The sequence below is a fragment of the Gouania willdenowi genome, chromosome 22, assembly GCF_900634775.1.
Source record: "Gouania willdenowi chromosome 22, fGouWil2.1, whole genome shotgun sequence".
Classification (NCBI taxonomy): Eukaryota; Metazoa; Chordata; class Actinopteri; order Blenniiformes; family Gobiesocidae; genus Gouania; species Gouania willdenowi.
The window spans coordinates 34,222,283-34,242,068 of NC_041065.1; the positions used below are offsets into that span (position 1 = coordinate 34,222,283).

Here is a 19,786-nt window from a genome sequence, read left to right on the forward strand (position 1 = left end):
TATCGTCTGGTTCACCATGTCCACACGCCCCTGACCCACCATCCCAGTGTCCCGCGCAAAATCTCTGAACTTATCCCGAAGAAGCTGAGAAAAGCACACAAATGTGTTGTTATTATTAGTGAGGATGCAGGAGGCATCACTAACCTATGCTAATGCTAAGTTAGTGCTATTGCTAGGCTAATGCTAGCGTTAATGCTAACAAGTCTTAATTTAGGCTGATGCTAATGCTATCGTTAATGCTAACACTTATCTTATTTTAGGCTGATGCTAATGCTAGCTAATGCTATTGTTAACAAGTATATCCAACTGCAGCCGCGGGTACAGTGCAAGCAATGCCCCTTACAAGCGACGCCCCTTATAAACCGCGCCCACAAGAAAGGTAAGCATAGCCAGGAAGTGGAGGCGGTAGCGGTTAGCGTAAAGTTTAGGGTTAGCGTTATTAAAAAAGGAAGGTACGTATTGCAAAGTTCCAAATTTGTCAGAACAGTGAAGGCGAAAGCGGTAGTTGGTCCTCCACTGGGTGGCAGTAATGCACTAAATCGTAGTTTTGCCTTAAAACTTCAAAGAATGAGCGTGGAGGGCAGCATTACACTCTACAGTGTACAGTCTGCTGGAAATTGAAGAGAAGAAGAAGAAGGCGGTTGAGGTTAGTGGGAAGGTATTGGCTCAGGGGGATCAATAGGGCATATTTTGTAATGGCTGTGGATGCAGCTAGACCCTTCTCAATGCTAATGCTAGTTAATGCTAATGCTAGGTTAATGCAGTGCGACGCGGGCCAGAACCTGCATCCTCACTTGTATTTTTTCAGGAAATGCAAGTATTCTAGTTATTATTATTGTTGTTGTTATTAATAAATCCACTTTACATTTTCTGATGAAATTTTACACATTTATGATTCAAGTCGATTTTATTTCTACTACCGTAACATGGTCCAAGTCCTGGCCCATCTCCTGAGAAGAAGCCACCACGTCCCTCTCTGCGATCCACTGCTCCAGGTTCTCCACTTCCCGACTCAGCACAAAGTGGTGAAAGGTGTGGTCCAGCTTCCTCCTGCGGTCCTCTGCCAGCTCCCTCAGGCCCGCGTACTGCTTGTCCACCTGTCCCTGCCGCCGGATTATCTCCTCACTGCGTCGTTACATACAAGGAGATGGAGATGGTGAGAACATGAGGGAATTAATTTGTTGCTAGGAAAAAGAAAAAGTTGAGTTTTTAATGTAATAATTGCATTGATTGGATAGTAAACTGCATTGGAAACCCCCATATTGAATATATTAAAAGTATAGTGTCCATATCTATAAGCAGATTATAAAATGGTTATTTTGGAGTCATTTTGTGTTTTTTGGTGTTGTTTTGTATATCATACATACTGTATAGGTTTATGTGTATTATTGTAATCTTGTGTATTTTTCTAATTTTGTGCGTTTTTGGAATCAATTTGTGCGTATTTGAGTTATTTTTTGCATATTTGTAGACATCTTGTGTTTTTGGAGTACATTTTTTTATTTTGGAATCATTTTGTGAAATCTATCTATAAAGCGGCAAAGGTCTGCGTGCGCGTGCGTGTGTGTTTATGTGTGAGTGTGTTTGTGGAGCGAATATCTCCCCAACGCTGTACGAGTTTCACCTGAAACTTAGTCAACGGCTTCCAAAAACCCCAAGTGTGCATCCGTTATTTTGGAGTAATTTAGTGTTGCAAAACGTTAAAAATGTTCATTTTAAAATTACGGCACTCTCGGTAATAAGCGCAGTAATGAGTGCGCTACTTCCCCGTTCCGGGTTCTATGACGTCACTGTGTCGCACTTTGTTTGGGTTTAAAAAAGAAAAGGTCAATATTAAAAATGTTTTAGTACTGCTAAAAGTTATTTAAGTTAATATTTCATGGTTATTTAAAATGATTCCCGTGATCCAAACTAACATTTGAAACCATCAGCCACTGGTGAGTCTTTTACAGACAAGTTTCCCATTGAATAAACCATATAACTGTTCGTGTAATTGTAATTCACTAGAGTCAGTATTGAACTCAACCCGTTCAATAATCCATCTGGTAAACTGCAGATTCTCTGTGGTGCCGTACATGGAAGCTAAGCTCTGACCACTCGGTTTGAAGATAAACAATTATTTTTGTTTTTAAAAAAAGACAGTTGAATTGTAGATAATACTTTAATTTACTTACTCACTCATGTAGTTTGGAGCTTTACGTTTTGTTACTTTTCTGATTGGCGCTACAATGTCTATGGAGTTTGGTTATCAGCGTCTCAAACATTTCACGGGAACACACACACGCACGCCCTCACCACACATTTATAATAAAAATATACTAAATGAGTATAAAAAAAAAAAAAACTAAACAACATTTGTACAAAAAGTACACAAAACGACAACAAAAATATACAAAAGGCTCCAAAAACACACGACTCCAAAAAACAAACGTTACAGAAAAATACACCAAACAACAACAAAAATATGAAAATGACTTAAAATACACAAAACTAAATATTTATACAACAAATACACAAATGACAACAGAAATGCATAAAACTACACCAAAAAACTTACAAAAATGCACAAAATGACTCCAGAATCACACTACTGTATAATGGCAAAAAAAAACAGTAATTATACAAGAAATGCACAAAAACACAACAGAAAGATACACAAATACACATAATGACTCCAAAAAATATACATTACAGAAAAATACACCAAACAGAAAACATATAAAAATGAGTAAAAAAAACAACAAACACATTTATCATGTTCATGTCTCATAGAATTAAACCAGATAAATCACACACACTATTTTACTTTACACCACAGAGTATGTACACCTCTGTGTACATCCAACCTTCACACACATACTCACTTGGCCATAATTGACAACTCTACTTAAGCTCCTCCCACTATTAACATACATACTTCTGATGGGCACGATACTAGTTTTTCTCTTTTGGGGTGTTTCATTTGGAGTTATTCTGTTTGTTTTTGGTGTGGTTTTGAATATTTTTCAGCTATTCTGTGTTTTTGGTGCTGTTTTGATTTTGTGGACCTTCGTCCAATTGTGTGTTTTTAGAAGAATTTTGTGTGTTTCGTAATCACTTTGTGAAATTTTCTCTAATTATGTGTGTTTTGTTGTTTTATGTATTTTTGGAATAATTTTGTGTTTGTTTTGGAATTATTCTGTGTGTTTTTGTTGTCATTATGTGCCTTTTGTTATTGTTTTGTATAATTTTAAGCCATTTTTAATGTATGTTTTTGTGTTGTTGGATTAATGCTTAGAAATGTTTCCTATCAACTCGACACAAACCCATTAGGGTGATCTTCTGCAAACATCTTTTGAGCGCGATCCGAAAGCCTCTGAATGGAGTCGGCGTAGTCGTCGTCCACGTCCTGCTGTAGTATAACGTGACGCTTCGACACCAACATGGCACTTTGTTCATCCTAAAGCCATTGAAAAATACAGTAAATATTTAAAAACATAAATGGTGGATTTAACATCAAAGCCAAAAATCCCGATCTTGAAGTGAGGTTTCAATCTAATCACAACATCAAAGGCCACTCTGATAAATCTGCCTCCGTCCATTGATCTCATACCTTGGCCTTTTCATCAGCGATCATATACAGCTCCTGCCCCTATCCAGGCTCGGCCTCGCCTGCGTCGTTGTAATACTGCTGAGCTAACTCGGAGCCGTTGAGTCTCCGTCGCCTCTCGGCCGTCTCCTCCTGCAGCCGCGCCCACGCCTCCTCCAGCTCCTGCAGCTGCTCCACGATCCGCTCTGCCTCTGGACGGGCTTCCGCGCCGGCCGCGGACGCCATCCTCCTTCCTCGCTCCGACACTTCGTTGATGCGAGGCTGGTGGCCTTCGATCTCCCTTTGCAACGTCTGATAGAGAGAAATCAAAGAACAAGGTTTCACTTGGGCTCTGAAACAACCAAAACATGGTTTTTAGGAAAGTCATTCCATGTTATTTCTGAAATTTTTACCAACTGCTCCATGATTATTCAATAGTCACACTGTACATTTTTAGTTTGTTTGGATGAATGCTTTTTGAGATATGGACAACTTAGTGTATGCGTTGATTTTTGCACATCCTTATTTATCTTCCATTTTCATCTTCCAATATATCAGTAACTCCATCACATATAAAGGTAAATATGGTATAGTAATAAGCTCCTCCTACAGAAATAGATCTGCTATACATCATATCTGGTGGACATGTCAGCTCCTCTAAATAGTCAGTGTGTGTTTGGGTCTGGAACATGTTCAGTAAACTACTTAGCATATGTCTCAGCTCCCTGTAATGTGATCAGCATAGAGCTATGAACATAGACTGTTCACATCACTAATGATTAGTCACAGATTACTTTGGTTCTAGACTCACACACTCTGGAAATATGAACATATACTTTATTTATTATTATTATTGGTTCATAACTACATGTGGGAATGTAATAAATAATCTGATCTGTTTTAATTTATAATATAAATGTTACTATTTATTGGGATATGAAAATATTTTCTTTATGTGAATTCTTCCATTTTTATTTTGGACCCAAACTTGGATTATTTCATCACTGATGATTATTGAAAAATCATTTAATAAAGCCATTGTAACTTGGCTCTGTGTCTGATTATCATTTATTGTTAATTAGTTTTTTATTAAAACATGGATGAGAACTCATTTAGTTCAGGGGGACAGTCTAGTTTATCTTAAGTGGGCAGGAGATTTTAGGTCGGGAATTTGAGTAATGCTCTGTTTGCACTTCCACGATTAAATAAATTCTAAATATGTAAAGCAACGATAATATCAAAGCAATAAGTGACAGATATCTGTCCCTGCAGGATCTTCACTTTCAATGTATTTATTTATTTTTATTTTATGGAATTTTTTGAAGAAAAATTGCAGGATTTGGGGAAGAATTGAGAGTTCTTTTAACAATTTCAGATTAGGCATGGGGGAGCGTGTGAAGCTGTGCTAATATTGTGAGTTTCATTGAATTTGTGATTTATTTGATGATATCTATAACTGATTAGTTCGTAATTTGCACCAATGGTCATGGTTTCTCTGACTTCTTTTGCTTTCTACTGCGAGCCATGTTAGATGCTCTAAAGGTCTGGATTTGGCCCCTGGGCTTTGAGTTTGACACGTGCACTAGAGAATAGGTGGAGCTGTGTTAGTATAACACATTTCAGTTTGCTGTATGATGTCGTTCCTGAGATATTGTGGCTGAAAATGGAAGAAAATAAGGACACGGAAAATCCCACTAAATTGTCCATATCTCAGAAAGTTTTCCTCCAATCAAACTTAAAATGTACAGACTGAATATAAAATAAATAAGGAACAACTGCTTTGTGTGGGATTTCCTAAAAATGTGTTTGAAATGACTTTGAATGATCAATGAGGACAAGTCAGGCAAACAGAACAATCCTTGTTCCTTGTTGAAAGGTAATAGATTACAAGTACTCACGCTACTGTAATTGAGTTGCTTTTTGGGTACTTGTACTTTTTGAAGTATATTTCTAAATCAGTCATTTTCCAGTACTTAAGTACATTTAAGAGAAGTAAAGTAATTTGTTACATTTCTACACCCAACAGTAAATTATTATATTTTAGTTTTAAAATGATCAACGAGTATGTATGATTATCTGTAATACATGTATAACTGTAACACAATCATATAATTGTATTATGTACACCTGTTGCTTTTGGTTTTGTTTTGTTTTGTTTGTTTTGTTTTGTTTTGTTTTGTTTTGTTTTGTTTTGTTTTGTTTTGTTTTGTTTTTGTTTTGTTTTTGTTTTGTTTTGTTTTTGTTTCTATGGAAAACTTTGGGAGAAAAAAATAAAAAATAAAATGATCAACAGATATTTTGAATAGACACCAATCAAATGCATCCACATCATAACCGACCAATCAGAAACAGCATTTTCTCAGTTTTAGAGTTCATAAATGTATCTATACTTAAAACCTGAGAATTTATTTTATTTTGAATTGAATTTATTGGTGTTATTTTATTTTAAAAATAATTCTACATTTTGATTTTGATTTTATACAGATGCCTTTGTGGAAAATAAATTAAGTTCCATTTGTGCAAAATTGCATGATTTGGTCTCTTTTTAAGTTTCTACATCAGATGTTTACTGTATGCTTAAGAACCGTGGCAACAACATTTATTACTAAAAATGAACGTGGGGGGTAAAAGTAACTAGTAACTTTTACTTTGAATACTATTTCATTGAGCTACTTGAGTATTTTAGTATATTTACTCTTTATAACTCTGCTTTGAAGATACATTTTTTAGAAAGTCAAAATGACCAAAAAAGAAGCTAAACATCCTCATCACTCATGTTAACAGGGAATACTACTTTAATTATCATACATATTAAATATATGAAATTCTCCACCTGGTTCTTCTTCAGCAACATTTGCACAGTTTGCAGATTGTGGCCGTGCTCCTGTGACTTGCCAAGGGCGTCCTCTCCTCGATCCAGAGCTGTGAAAACACAGAGAGAAAGTAGCTCTGATGTATTTAGAATATTAAAAAAGGATTATTTGACTTTGACTTCATTTCTGTCTCCTGACAAAAATGTCTTTAACATCTTAAACAGTAGAAATATTTAAGCTCTCTCTCCTTCAACTGACTAAAGTGGATTTATGGAGTTAAACCGAGGGATTAAAGCGTTTAAAACCACATTCATCTGAAAACTTATTTCTAAGGAGACTCAAGGTGGAACAAAGAGTGTTTTTAAACACGAGTTTAGGCTCTGATTCAAAACTGGAACCCATCTTACGAGCTCGTCGGCCAGGTCTCTGTAGAACTGATGGACGGCCTTGGCTGCTTCCAGTCTTCCTTTACGCTGGTCCAGAGGTGTGAGGAGCAGCTGGAATTCGCTCTGCAGGGCCTGTTGCTCCGCCTCCAGCTCTGGTTGGTCCTCTCTGCTCCCCCCGTGCTTCCTCACCGCCTCCTGCAGCTCGTCCATCTCACGTGCTCGATCACGGACCTGGTTCTCTGTCATCTGGTGGAAAAAACATTTTAACAGACCAAACAAACCCCATCGAAAATGAAATTACAACTACAAAGTTTACAAGAACAAAATGCACATTTGGTAGCTGCACAAAAATGTACAGACAATCTAAAAGTCATAGATAAACATCAGATGCAACAAATGGTCATTAGAATAATGCCATTGTGAGTACTGACAGGATACAAACAAAGGTTTTGAGTTTTTTGGTTGTCATTTTTGGTTTTTTGTGGTCATTTCCAGTTCTTTGTAGCTGTGCCGTGCATGTGTTTCTGGAGAAACATTTGTGTATTTCTCTTGTTATTTTGGAGTTATTTTGTGCATTTTTGTTATTTTTACGTTATTTTTGTGTCTGTAGTCACTTTATGTATTTTTGTGTCTTTTGAGTCACTTTTGTCGTCTTGTGTGTTTTATGAAAACATTTTGTGAAAATTTTGTGTATTTCCTTGTTATTTTGTGTGTTTTTTTTGTCATCTTGTTTTTTAAGTGTTGTTATGTATAATATTCAGGTTATTTTAAATATATAATTGTAGTCATCCTGTGTGTTTTTAAAGTACATTTGTGTATTTTAGAGTGAATTAGTGAATCTTTATCTAATTTCGTGTGTTTTTTTGGTCTCATTTTGATTATTTTTTTGTCTTGTGTGTTTTTTGTGTAGTGTTTATTTTGTGAAATATTCTCTAATTATGCATGTTTTGCTGTTGTTTTATGCATTTTATGTGTCTTTTGGGCTCATTCTGTGTGTGTTTTTGTGTCGTTTTGCATATTTTTTCAGCTATTCTTTACTTTTTCTACTTTGTGTTGTGTGTTTTTGGAGTAAATTTTGTGTATTTTAGCTGTTTGTTTTGTGTACTTTTCTGTCATTTTGTGCGTGTGCACCAGCTGCCCATGCCTGTTATAAAGGTATGTCTGTGTTGTTCCTGACCTGATGTTTTTTCAGCAGGATGTTGGCGTTGGTCAGGTCTTTAACGTCCTCCTCTCCGCTCTGCAGCTGCTGTTGGAGCTCCTTCAGCCACTTCTTCATGTCAGTCAGACTTTGGTCGAACAGCTCTGATCGGTTGGCGTCAACAGTAGGCGGGCCTTCTCCTGGGTGGTGGACTCCAGTTTATCCCACAGCTCGTGGAGCTTAGTGAGACGTTCCCCTCACAATGGGCTCAAACTCTGGCTTTGACTCCATGAGCTCCTGACCCTCCTGTTCCCACCAAACACACACAGAACGCTCAGCTTTATACATATTATATTCTTTTCAGGCCATTTTTCCTTATTTTTATCTTTTTTCTGCAACTAAATCAAACTCACCATATTTTAATCTATTTTATCACTTTTTTTTGCCATATTTTGCTCCTTTTGATGTATTTTTGATACATTTCTCCCATTTCTGACACTTCTCCATCACATTTTAATGACTATTCTGCAAATTCTTCCCACTTTCCAGACATGTTCAGCACTTATAAAAACAGTAAAGCTTGTTTCATAAAAACAGTAACAGCCATAAAGAACCCCTGTGTGTGGTTTTAGGCTGTGATTAGGACACATTCAGAGGACTTTAATAAAGGTTTAATGAGACAGAAGACCTTTACGGGGCTTATTAAAGAAGCTGCAGCAAGCAATTACATTACTGACAACTCTTTTCATATTTAATGAATAATACCAACACCAACACATTTTAGAAGGACCTGAATCATGAACTGTGTCATTTCCTGTCATGTTTGCTGACCTGGTCCACTTTGTTGAGCCAGTCCTTGTTGGAGGCCAGTTCAGCCATGAAGGCCTGATGCTTGAGCCACTTGCTGTGGAGATTTCTGGCTTCATCGTACGACGTGTCCTGTGCCGTCAGCATCTTCTCATTGATCCACACGGTCAGCTGAAGGATAGGGAGGAAGAGGGTTTCATAAAGTGGTCTGCAGTCCAGAGTCCCTGAGGAGCTCACAGGAGTGGAAATGTTACTTTGGAGAATCGTCAAAAACCCTCGTCTGTGTGAAGCTGAACTGATGATAGCGTTTCTTCTCTGTTTATCATTTAATCAGACTAATACGAGCTGTAAAAGTGTAACCAAGTGCTAAAAAGAATTCCACGTGAAGACGTCAAAGTGTAATTGAAGAAATTATTTTTGATTTGAGGATTTTTTGTGGATTTTTGCATATTTTTCTGGTATTTTTGTAGTCGTTAGGTGTTTTTTGGAGTCAAATTGTGTATATTTGTATTATTTTGTATTTTTTTCTGTCATTTTGTGTAGTATTTTGTATTTATTATGTTTTTGATGTAATTTTGTGTATTTTGTAGTCATTTTATACATTTTCCTGTTTATTTTGTGTACCTATGTTGTAATTTGATATATTCTTCAGTTATTTTGTGTATTTGTGTGTGTCCTTTTGTGTATATTTGTTGTTCTTTTGTGTATTAATGTTGTTATTTTATATATTTTTACAGTTATTTTGTGGTTTTTTGTTATCTTTTTTTTGGGTTTTATTTTTTTTTTAATTTATATATCATTTTGTAAATGTTTCTGTCATTTTATGCAGTATTTTGTATTCATTATGTTTTTGGAGTAATTCTGTGTATTTTTGTAATAATTTCATGTATTTTCCTGTTATTTTTGTGTATCTATGTTGTCTTTTTTTATATTCTTCAGCTATTAAGTGTATTTTTGTTGTCCTTTTGGGTTTTATATATTTCTTTTGTTATTTTGTGTCTTTTTGTCATCCTTTTGTGTATATTTTCTTTCCTTTCGTGTATTTATGTTGTTCTTTTGTGTAATTTGTAATCCATACTTATGTTTTTGGAGTAATTTTGTATTTGCAATTTTGTAATTGTATGTATTTCCTGTTATTTTTGTGTATCTATGTTGTCTTTTTATATATTCTTCAGTTATTTTGTGTTTTTTGGTCGTCCTTTTGGGTTCTACATATATTTTTGTCATCCTTTTGTATATATTTGTCAACCAAATTTGTGTTTTCTGGTCTGTGTGAAGCTGAACTGATGGAGGCGATAACACTAACAACTGTGATCATTTACTGATCAGACAAATACGAGCTGTAAAATTATAATTAGGAGCTAAAAGAGAACTCCATATGAAGACGCTGAAGTGTAATTGAAGGAATAATTTTATAACAATAATTTCTGTGTTACTTATGCCCCGACTGCTGTCGTAATCACTAGTGAACGGACGGTGAACTCACGTCTTGAGTGTTTTGCAGGAAATGCTGCAGGTCACGGTTATCTCGTAGTTTCTCAGACACCTCCTCTGCTCTCCTTTTATTCTTTCTATTCCTGCAGGTCAAACATAAAACAGAGAACATACACAAGAATGATGCTTCAGACTGAGAAAGCCTCAACAAATCCCACAGTGAGATAATTGAGAAGAGCAAGCGTCCATATGAACTCCTCTGCTACACAGTGAGCAACGACTCTCACTTAGAGATCAATATCCATTACTGCAGGTTCCTGTCTGCCAGGCTGAATACTGGGAGCTAATGGGAGTAGCTTCATGCCCTCTCTTCACCCTCATGTCTACGTTAATGATACGAGGAACCGACAGGCTTTTTACTGTTGCTGAGCTCAAGCTCTACATTATTTACCTAAAACATGGAGCTTTACTCAGGGAGTTCAACACTTTAGTTGAAACATATTTTTCTATTCCAGACACAAAAAAACACTCTTTAAAGTGAATGAATAGCAGAATGTGGAAAGTGTCCTTTCGTAAAAGGCAATTTATTTCTCTTTAGGAATATGTTGATGTGACCTTTTTAAAAACATTAAGACGTAAAACGCGCTCATTTTTCACAATTAACTTCTATTGAATGTTCTCTCAAGCGGGAACTAAACCCATGTTTTACTGCAGACTGAGTCTAGACCAGCAGAGATGGGCCTTTTTTTATCACAGCATGGCTACAAAAGTCCGATCCGAGGGTCACATGATCAACATTCATTTAGAATTCATGTCAGCATTTAGAATAATGACCAATTGGAGCATTAACACAGCAAAAAACAGTTGCTATGGTCATTGTGTCATTTTATTTATTTTGGTATTCCTTTTGTTTTGCAGTCATTTTGTATATTTCTCTGTTATTTCACTGTTGCATTTTCTTAATTTTTGGCTTTAATGCAGCCATGGCCTGTTTTGCATCCAAAGAAGGATGTTGATAATTTGACGCATCTCAGGGCAAAATTTTAAATGTTTTTTTTCTTCTAATAATTCTTTCCTTTTCCCTTTAATTCAGGAATTGGTTTATGGTGCGAATGTTACTGACCTGTCCCGTATCGCCTCCATTTTCTCCTGGACTTTCCCAGAGTACATGTTGTTGTTGTCCAGCAGCCGCTGTCCGCCCTGCAGGACTCCATCAATCTTGTCCTCATTGGCCTCCATGGTGCTCACAAAGTCCTCGTGTTTTTTCAAAGCCTTCTCAGCCCCTGCCAGGGTGTCGGGCTGGTCAATGTGGGCCAACGTGTACTCCTGCAACAACACAGCCATCATGAAGACAAGGAGAAGAAACAAATGAAACTTCTGACAGTGTCGACAAATATGTTGTGCAGAACGCGGCGGTGCTGCATTCCTCTGCGCCGCAGGGTCGCTAACACGTCATTAAGACCTACCTGGTTGTTGAGAATAGCGTCCACAGCTTTCCCGTCTCTCATCACCTGCTGGAATCCCAAGCACTGATCCAGGAAGTTCTTGCGGCTGTCCCAGATCTTTTGTAGTTCGTACCAGCCGCGGTCCATGCCGTTTAGCCTCTGCTCCAGCTGCTGGTACTGAGGGTCTTCCTCCTGGCCCTGGATGACCTGAGCACCCGTGTCTCTGATGCGGTGATAGTCCTCTTCATGGTTGTTGATGTCTTCCCGCATAGCGTCATGGAGGTCTAGCTGCTCCTCAGCCTCTGGGAGCGACGCTGGCGTTTCCTCCGAGGCCACGGCTTTCTGAGTCTTGAAAAGCCACGACTGGAAGTCGTCCATGTCCTGAAGAAACGTCTGTAATTTGCTGACTTCGCCCAAAGAGTCCTCCCTGTCCTTCAAGGTCTGCCTCAGCGTTTGCCAGGCCTCATCCAGCTCTTTGCGCCGCGCCAAGATGTTTGCAGCGTGCTCAGGGTGGTCCTCGGCCAGCTGCTCCGCCTCTTTCCTCAAGAAGGTGAGCTTGGCCTCGATGGCGGCTAAATCTCTCTCCATTCCAAACAGCTTCCTCTGGATGGTGATGACGGCTGCGAGGTCGTTGCCTAAGTCTTGCGTAGACTCAATTACTCGTGTCTTGTCTTTGATCCAGGCTTTGGTCTCGTCACACTCCAACCCGTAGCTGTGCAGACTGACGGAAGAATCCACTTTTCGCTTCTTGTCCTCTACCATTGCCTTGAAGGCCTCCCACCTAAAGATGGTACAAGAACGTGTTAGTTTGGTTACAGGACTTTCGGGAGTAGTTATGGCACGTTTCAACAAGCGGTATTGGCTCTACTCGACTTTTTGCCACTCTTGGTCACCTGTTACCATGTCTGCCTCAAATAGCTTGTCAACCCCCCCCCCCCAAAAAAAAAACCGTAGTGGACTGAGCTGCTGGAATTTTTGATAAAAATCACCTTTTATTCAGTCGTGTCTGACACTCCTTGACCTCCTTGGTGCGCGGGTGTCGGCTCTCCTCCAGCTGTTTCACACCTTTGTTGATGTCATCCACTCTCGACTGAAAGTTTGCCATGTCTTGTGCTAAAATACTCAATCTGCACAAGTAGTTTTTTAGTTTACAATAAACACATGGAAATTTTTGAATAAAATGATGTAATTATTTGTGTGTACCTGTTCTGTACGACCTCCAGATCCTCCAGCTTGTCGGGGACCTCCAAGTCCACCAACCAGGTCTCCTTCTGGCCCATCCACAGTTCACACGCATCCGTCTCACTAAAAATGGTGTACAGAGCCATGGTGTCATCGAGGTTCTTCTGTCTCAGGTCGGCCAGAGCCAAGAGCTCCATGTAAAGATCCTTGATGTCTTTTAAGCGTCTCTGGATGTCGGGCGTGTTCTGTAGTTCCTCAGGAAGCCCGTTGGCCTGTTTGGACAGCACATCGATCGTGGATCCTGTCTTGATGGCTTCATTTTTTAGGTTGTTGTGCTTCTTCAGGAGCCGCTGCGTGGTGTACTCGTCATGGCCGACTTCATCGCTGCTCATCTGTCGTTTGGCCTCCAACAACCAGGATTTAAGGTCATCAGCATCTCCCTGGAACTGGAAGAACGTCTGCGTGTCCTGAAGGTTCTGCTTACGGAACGCAGCCAGCTCCTCCAGCTGCTGCCACTGCCTCCTGATGTCGTCCATGGACTCTTGAATCTGTGGAGATCCAAAGTGCTTGGCCTGGACCATGGCCCCCTCCTCTGCCAGGAGCGGTTCCAGGTTGGCCCTGCGCGCTCCAAGCTCGTCTTCAAAGGCACTGTGTTTGCTCTGGAGAATCAGCACGCTCGTCAGGTCTTTCCCGTAATCCAAGGTGGAGAAAATGTGTTCCTTCTCTTTGATCCAGCTCTCCAGCTCCGTCACCTCCCACAAGAAGTTCCAGAAGCGGCGAGACTGCTCCAAGCGAGCTCGTCGCTGAGCAGCCAGAGCACAAAGCTCCTGGTAGCACAACTCCAGGTGCTGCACCCGGTCCCGTATCACCTGGGGGTCACATGGTTTATAGCCTGCAGGAGAGAAACAAGAAAAAAGCCAAAATGATTCTAAACATCCTGTTTTAAACTGACAGCAGTGTCTGATTCTCAAAAAGGTGAACGTTAGAAGCATTTGTGGTCAAAGAGGAGAACCAAGTTTATGTGTTCAATTTAGATATATACAGTATGCTGATTCAAATATCAATGTTCCCAAGCTGTAACTTGAGCACTTTCCCTCTTAAATTCAAAATCAAAATTGCTGCCAAAACAGCAGCATTTTACAAACAAACAGTTTGTAGACGACACGACCACCATCGTCTCATCTCTGATGGAGACGAGTCTGACTACAGGTGGGAGACAGACCGGCTGGTGTCCTGGTGCAGCCAGAACAACCTGGAGCTCAACGCTTTAAAGACAGTGGAGATGATAGCAGACTTCAGGAAGAACCCAGCCCCCCTCACCCCCCTCACCCTGGGAGACTCTACAGTGAGCTCTGTGGAGAACTTCTGCTTCCTGGGGACCATCATCACTCAGGACCTCAAGTGGGAGCTGAACATCAGCTCCATCATCAAAAAAGCTCAGCAGAGGATGTACTTCCTGTAGCAGCTGAAGAAGTTCAGTCTGCCAACAAAGATGATGGTGAACTTCTACAGCTCCATCATCCAGTCCATCCTCTGCTCCTCCATCACCATCTGGTACGCTGCAGCTACGGCCAAGGACAAGGCCAGACTGCAGCGTATCATCCACTCTGCAGAGAAGATCATCGGCTGCAATCTGCCCTCCCTCCAGGACCTGTACGCCTCCAGGATTTTGAGGCGTCCCGGTCATAAACTATTTCAATCTCTCCCTTCTGGAAGAAGGTTTAGGTCCATCAGGACCAGAACCTCCAGACACAAAATAGATTCTTTCCCTCTGCCACCATCCACATGAACACACCCCAAGTCCCCCACTGAACCCCCCCCCCCCCCCCCCCCCCCCCCCCCACCCGATCACCACCTCCATGATGACATTATCTGCTGCACTGTATATATATATATATATATATATATATATATATATATATATATATATATATTTATATTTATCCTATTTATCCTTTATTCTCTATCTATCCATTATTTATCCCTCATCCTTTATATTTATCATTATTATTATTATTATTATTATTATTGTTGCTGGGTTGTTATTTGTTTTTTTATTTTTTATTTTTTTGTTGTTGTTTTGTGCACCAACTACCAAGACAAATTCCTTGTACTGTCCTTAAAACTGTACATGGCCATTAAAAACATTTCTGATTCTGATTCTGATTCTGATATTCAGAGTTTGATAATGTCGGTTTATTTGGTCACATTTTAGTCAAATCAATTTGGGATTTCCTCAAAGTCTGTAACATTACAGAAAAAATTGTCTAAAACCAACACGCTCCGTGCTTTTACTCCAATTTGCCGCTAACCGCTAGTTCCAGCGGTCTTTTTGAGAATCTGGCCTAGTCTAATAGTTTATTTGGCAGGGTGCCCTGCCCCCCCTACAGACACCCCCACCCTGCCAACAGGATACAACTCAGAAATTCAATTTGTAGACTTAAAAAAATATGATTTTATTCTTATTTTATTTTAGAGCGCCTATAACAGTTTTTTTTTTTTTTTTTTTAATCAAATAAAAAAGCTAACTATTAAAATTGATTTCTTCTCTCATCTATGTGGGCGGGGCTCCCAACTTGCAACACTTGTACCGACACGCCCACTCACACTCGGAGAGAGTGCGTTGCCTATACTTTACGATAAAAGAAAGCCAACATAAACAACTACTGACAAAAATATTAATGGATGACCGGAGGTTAAAGAAAGGTTCGCCCCCTCAGGTAGGGTCCTATAATTCCACTTCAACGGAATCACGGACAAAATCACGGAATCGAGCAATGAAAATAGAATCCACTGAAACTGACATTATATGAATTAAACGCCGTCATCGTGAAGAAAAGAACGTTTCTCTGGGGAAATGTTTCTGGGGACCGCTCACTCCTCAATAAATGTATTATTATATAACAGAATATTAATATTTATTTTGTTTCCTCACATGAGTTAAAAACTAATATGATCTGAAAAAAATCTAAAATAATTAAAAAAAATAAATAAAATTATGTAGAAAATAATTTGTAGAAAATAAAATGGATTGTATAGGACCCTACTCAAATAAAAATATTGGCAGCTTGTTTGTAATTTAAATTATAAAATTATTTTTTTTTAATGCTTGGGACATGATTTCAGTTTCAGAAGATTTAGGAATGTTGGAATTGTCAGATGAAAAAAATGTTCCATTGTAAAAAAAAAAAAAACATTTGAAAACAAATCAGGGTCAACTGCCAATAAATCACACTAATTTTCTTTGTTAATGTTTTAGTGACCTCTGAAAACTGCCATTTACACATAAAAAACTGGATCTGATTAAAGTATATACATGAAATATAACTTAACTTATTTTAGTTCAGGGGCCAAATGTGGACTAGTTTGATCTAAAGTGGGAAATTTCAACATTTGTGCCCTAGTATGACTTTTAAATGACATATAAAATAAAGCAATACACAAGCAATAATTGACAGATTATCATTCAATGCACTGTAAATTTCTTAAGGTTTCTTTTTGAATGATTAATTTTTAGTTAATGTGTAGGATAATTTGGGAATAATTTGAGAAAAATGGCAGGATTTGGGAAGAATTGAGACAAAATGACATTGACAAACCTTGAAAATATTGTTTTGTTTCATTGAATTTGTGTATTTGGAGGGACGGAGATACTGTATCTACGTCTGAATGCTCTAATGATGGTGATGGGCTCCTGTAGGAGGAGAGAACAAAGCGAGATGGACTGGACTTACTGTCTCCGTCGGCAAACTTGAGAGCAGAAACGCTGGCTCGTTGGACTCTGTCCGCCTGCAGCTCAACGTCTTTCTCCAACAGGGCGTGTTTCTGTAACAAGTCCTCCACCTCCAACAGGTGTTTCCCAAAGTCTGGAGACAGCAGCCGCGCCTACAGCAACACTTTCATCAGTTTCTTATTCAGAACAAATACCGGTCGTGCACTGCAGTACCTTCATGTCGTCCATCCAGCTGATGATGTGCAGCATCTCCTGAAAGATCCTCTGCAGGGTCAGGTTCTTATCCAGACGTGACCTACGAGCTTTCAGCAGCTCCTGCAGGTAGTCCCACAGACGCAGGACGTTGTCTTTGCGAACGTCGATGCGTTTAGCGTCGTGCTAGCGCTCCGACTCTAGCTCCTTGGAGATGTCCACCAGGGCCTGGACGCGCTCCTCGTACGCTGCGATGTCCGTCTCAATTGCGTCGTGCTTCTTCTTCGCTGCTTCCACCGCCGGTAGATCGTAACCAAAGTTATCCTGAAGACCAAAAGGAGGAAGTTGGCTTTACTGAAGAACTCCCATGTATCAGTTATTATTAACATTAAAACCAGTTCTTAAATCTAAAAAATACTTTACTCAGGAAGAATTTGAACCAATGAAATATCAAGTGTTTATTGTTCATTAAAGCAGAAAAATCCTCACTTTCGAGTTCTGCTAGTTTGTTTTTTGTAATGCAGGTTCGATTGACCATTTTTAGCACTTTTCCTTTTCCTTTCCACTACATTACCACAAAAAGGTAACGGAGTGGAAAGACTTTGACCATTTAACCACATATTAAACAACAATTAGGAAGAATTCAGCACAGCTAACACAGAACATTAAGTGAGCTACTGCAACTTTTAAATTCAACCATTTTCAAGATCCAAAATGTGCCCCAATGAATAATCATAATACATTGGATTTTACGTAACGCTTTTTCATAGACATTTTTCATAAGCACTTTACATTGATGAGCATTATTCTTTAACTCCACACTTAGTGGTGGTAAGCTACTATAGCCACAGCTGCAGTGGAGCAGACTGATGGAGGCGAGGCTGCCATAGAGCGCCATCGGCCCCTACGACCACCACCAACACTCACTCACACACTACATTCATGCTAGACAATCTGGGTGAAATGCCTTGCCCAAGGACACAACTACAATGCCTTGGCTAGAGTGGGATTCGAACCCCCAACCCTTCAGTTATTGGACGACACATTCTACCACTGAGCCTCATATAACTAATATTTGGCTTAATGAAATCACTTTGAAAGAAAATCACTCAAATGTAAATTCTTTAGTGACGTCTGAAAACTGCCATTACCAATAAAAAAAATGATCTGATTAAAGTATTTACATAAAAAATTCAATATTGTAAATCCAAAAATTGTGTGTCAAACTTATTTTAGTTCAGGGAACCAAATACGGACCCATTTTTGGCTTCAGATTGTTTCACTTTTAATTGATATATAAAGTATATGTAAGGCACCAACAATATCCAATAAGTGACTTGAATTTCTTTTTTATATAAATATGATCAATTCTTATTAAATTTTGAGGACATTTAGTGGAATAATTTGAGAAAAATGGCAGGATTTGGAAAGAATTATGAATTCTTTTAACAATTTGAGATTAAAAATGACATGAAATGAAAATATTGTGGCATTTCAATGAATTTGTGTATTTGGAGGAACTGAGATATCTACAACTGAATTAATTGGTAAATTGCACAATGAGTCATTTTTATTTTCTCCTGCGTGCCGAATTAGATGTTCTAAAGGGACGGATTTGGCTCCCAGGGCTTAAGTTTGAAACACGTGGTCTAGATAGACAGAACATTTCAATATTAAAACACTGCAGATATTTGTGTAAATCTGGTCCAGTCTTACCTGAGCCACCAGTCTTTGGTTCTCCAACAGCCAGGTTTCCCTCATGGCAGACTTCCTGTCGAATCTTCTCGCCATCTGCTCCAGTTTCTCCTGTCGGATCAGCTCGTCCCTCAGGACACGTTCCCGATGGTGCTCCGCCCTCTCCAGACGCTCCCAGGCCTGAACCAATAGATGGGGAGGAGCTGTCTTATAGCTTACTTTATATATTTAAATTGCAAAATATAACTGTTTCCTTAATAATTCAATTCAATTCAGTTCAACTTTATTTACATAGCACAAATTACAACAAAGTCATCTCAGTGCGCTTAGCAAAATAAAGTCCATTATAAGAAAGAAAGAACCCAACATAATTAATCTACGATGGACAGGAAGTCAGAAAGCAGATCCATTGATACAGCAGATCTTCACTCTTTTAAATAAAATTAAGTTTTGGTTTTCTTCATTTAAAAAAAGTTAAAAAAACTGTTTGTATTATTAGTGTTTCTCAGCAATATTTCCTGCACAGGATATAAAGTCCTGTAACAAAGTAATTATTCCTTTATTATTATGTGGAACTCAAGGAAACATCAAAGCGATCAGCAGATGCCTCTGAAGAAGACAGGCAGTTGGGAGTTGAAACATGTCGGGAGATTAAAGCAAATTTCCTGAAAAACGGTGGTCTGTAGAAATGAAACCTTAACATATTGTTAAAAAAAGAGAGAAATAACTTTTTCTTTTTTTGTTTTGGGTTGTTTGGGTCTTCTACCTTATACCAACAGAACTTTTCGTCGTGCTTGTTCTTCACACCACACACAGGCCTCTCACCCTGTTGATATCTGAAACCAGGGCACCTTCTTTAGGAGTGAAAACTCTCTGTTTGTTGGCCCTCATTCGACTCTGGATTGTGAACAGCAGCACCTCCAAGTTTCCTTTTTCCTGAAACCTTTAAACACAACAACAGAAGACGAGCCATTAAAGTTCACTGAAGATGCAGAACAAACATATTAAAAGTGGTTGAAAATGTGTTTAAATAATATATATAGTATATTCAGTTCTCTTTCATTGATGGGGAAAAGCAACGATTCTAAATGGTTTTGATCAGTGGTTCTCAACCTTTTCAGCCCTTTAGCGACCCCTAAAATAAAGGTTCCATAGCGTGGGGATCCTCCAAAATAAAGGTCTCAGAGAGCGGGGACCTCCAAAATAAAGGTCCCATAGAGCAGGGACCCCCACTGTGTCTGAAGGTGGTTGAACACAGACATGAACATTGAAGAACAGTCATGTGGAGACAGGACCATCTATAAGGGGGAATAAAGGAGAGATTTTTGGGGTCCATCCATAAAGTCAGTAAAATGATGGTCCATAGTTCTATGAATCTGTGATAACCACATTT

General features: G+C 38.9%; 1 pseudogene; it reads right to left on the reverse strand.

The window, feature by feature from the left end:
- Positions 1 to 3: 3 nt before the first annotated feature.
- Positions 4 to 19,786, reverse strand: part of LOC114455901 (spectrin beta chain, non-erythrocytic 1-like) — a 36,077-nt pseudogene continuing 16,294 nt past the window's right edge.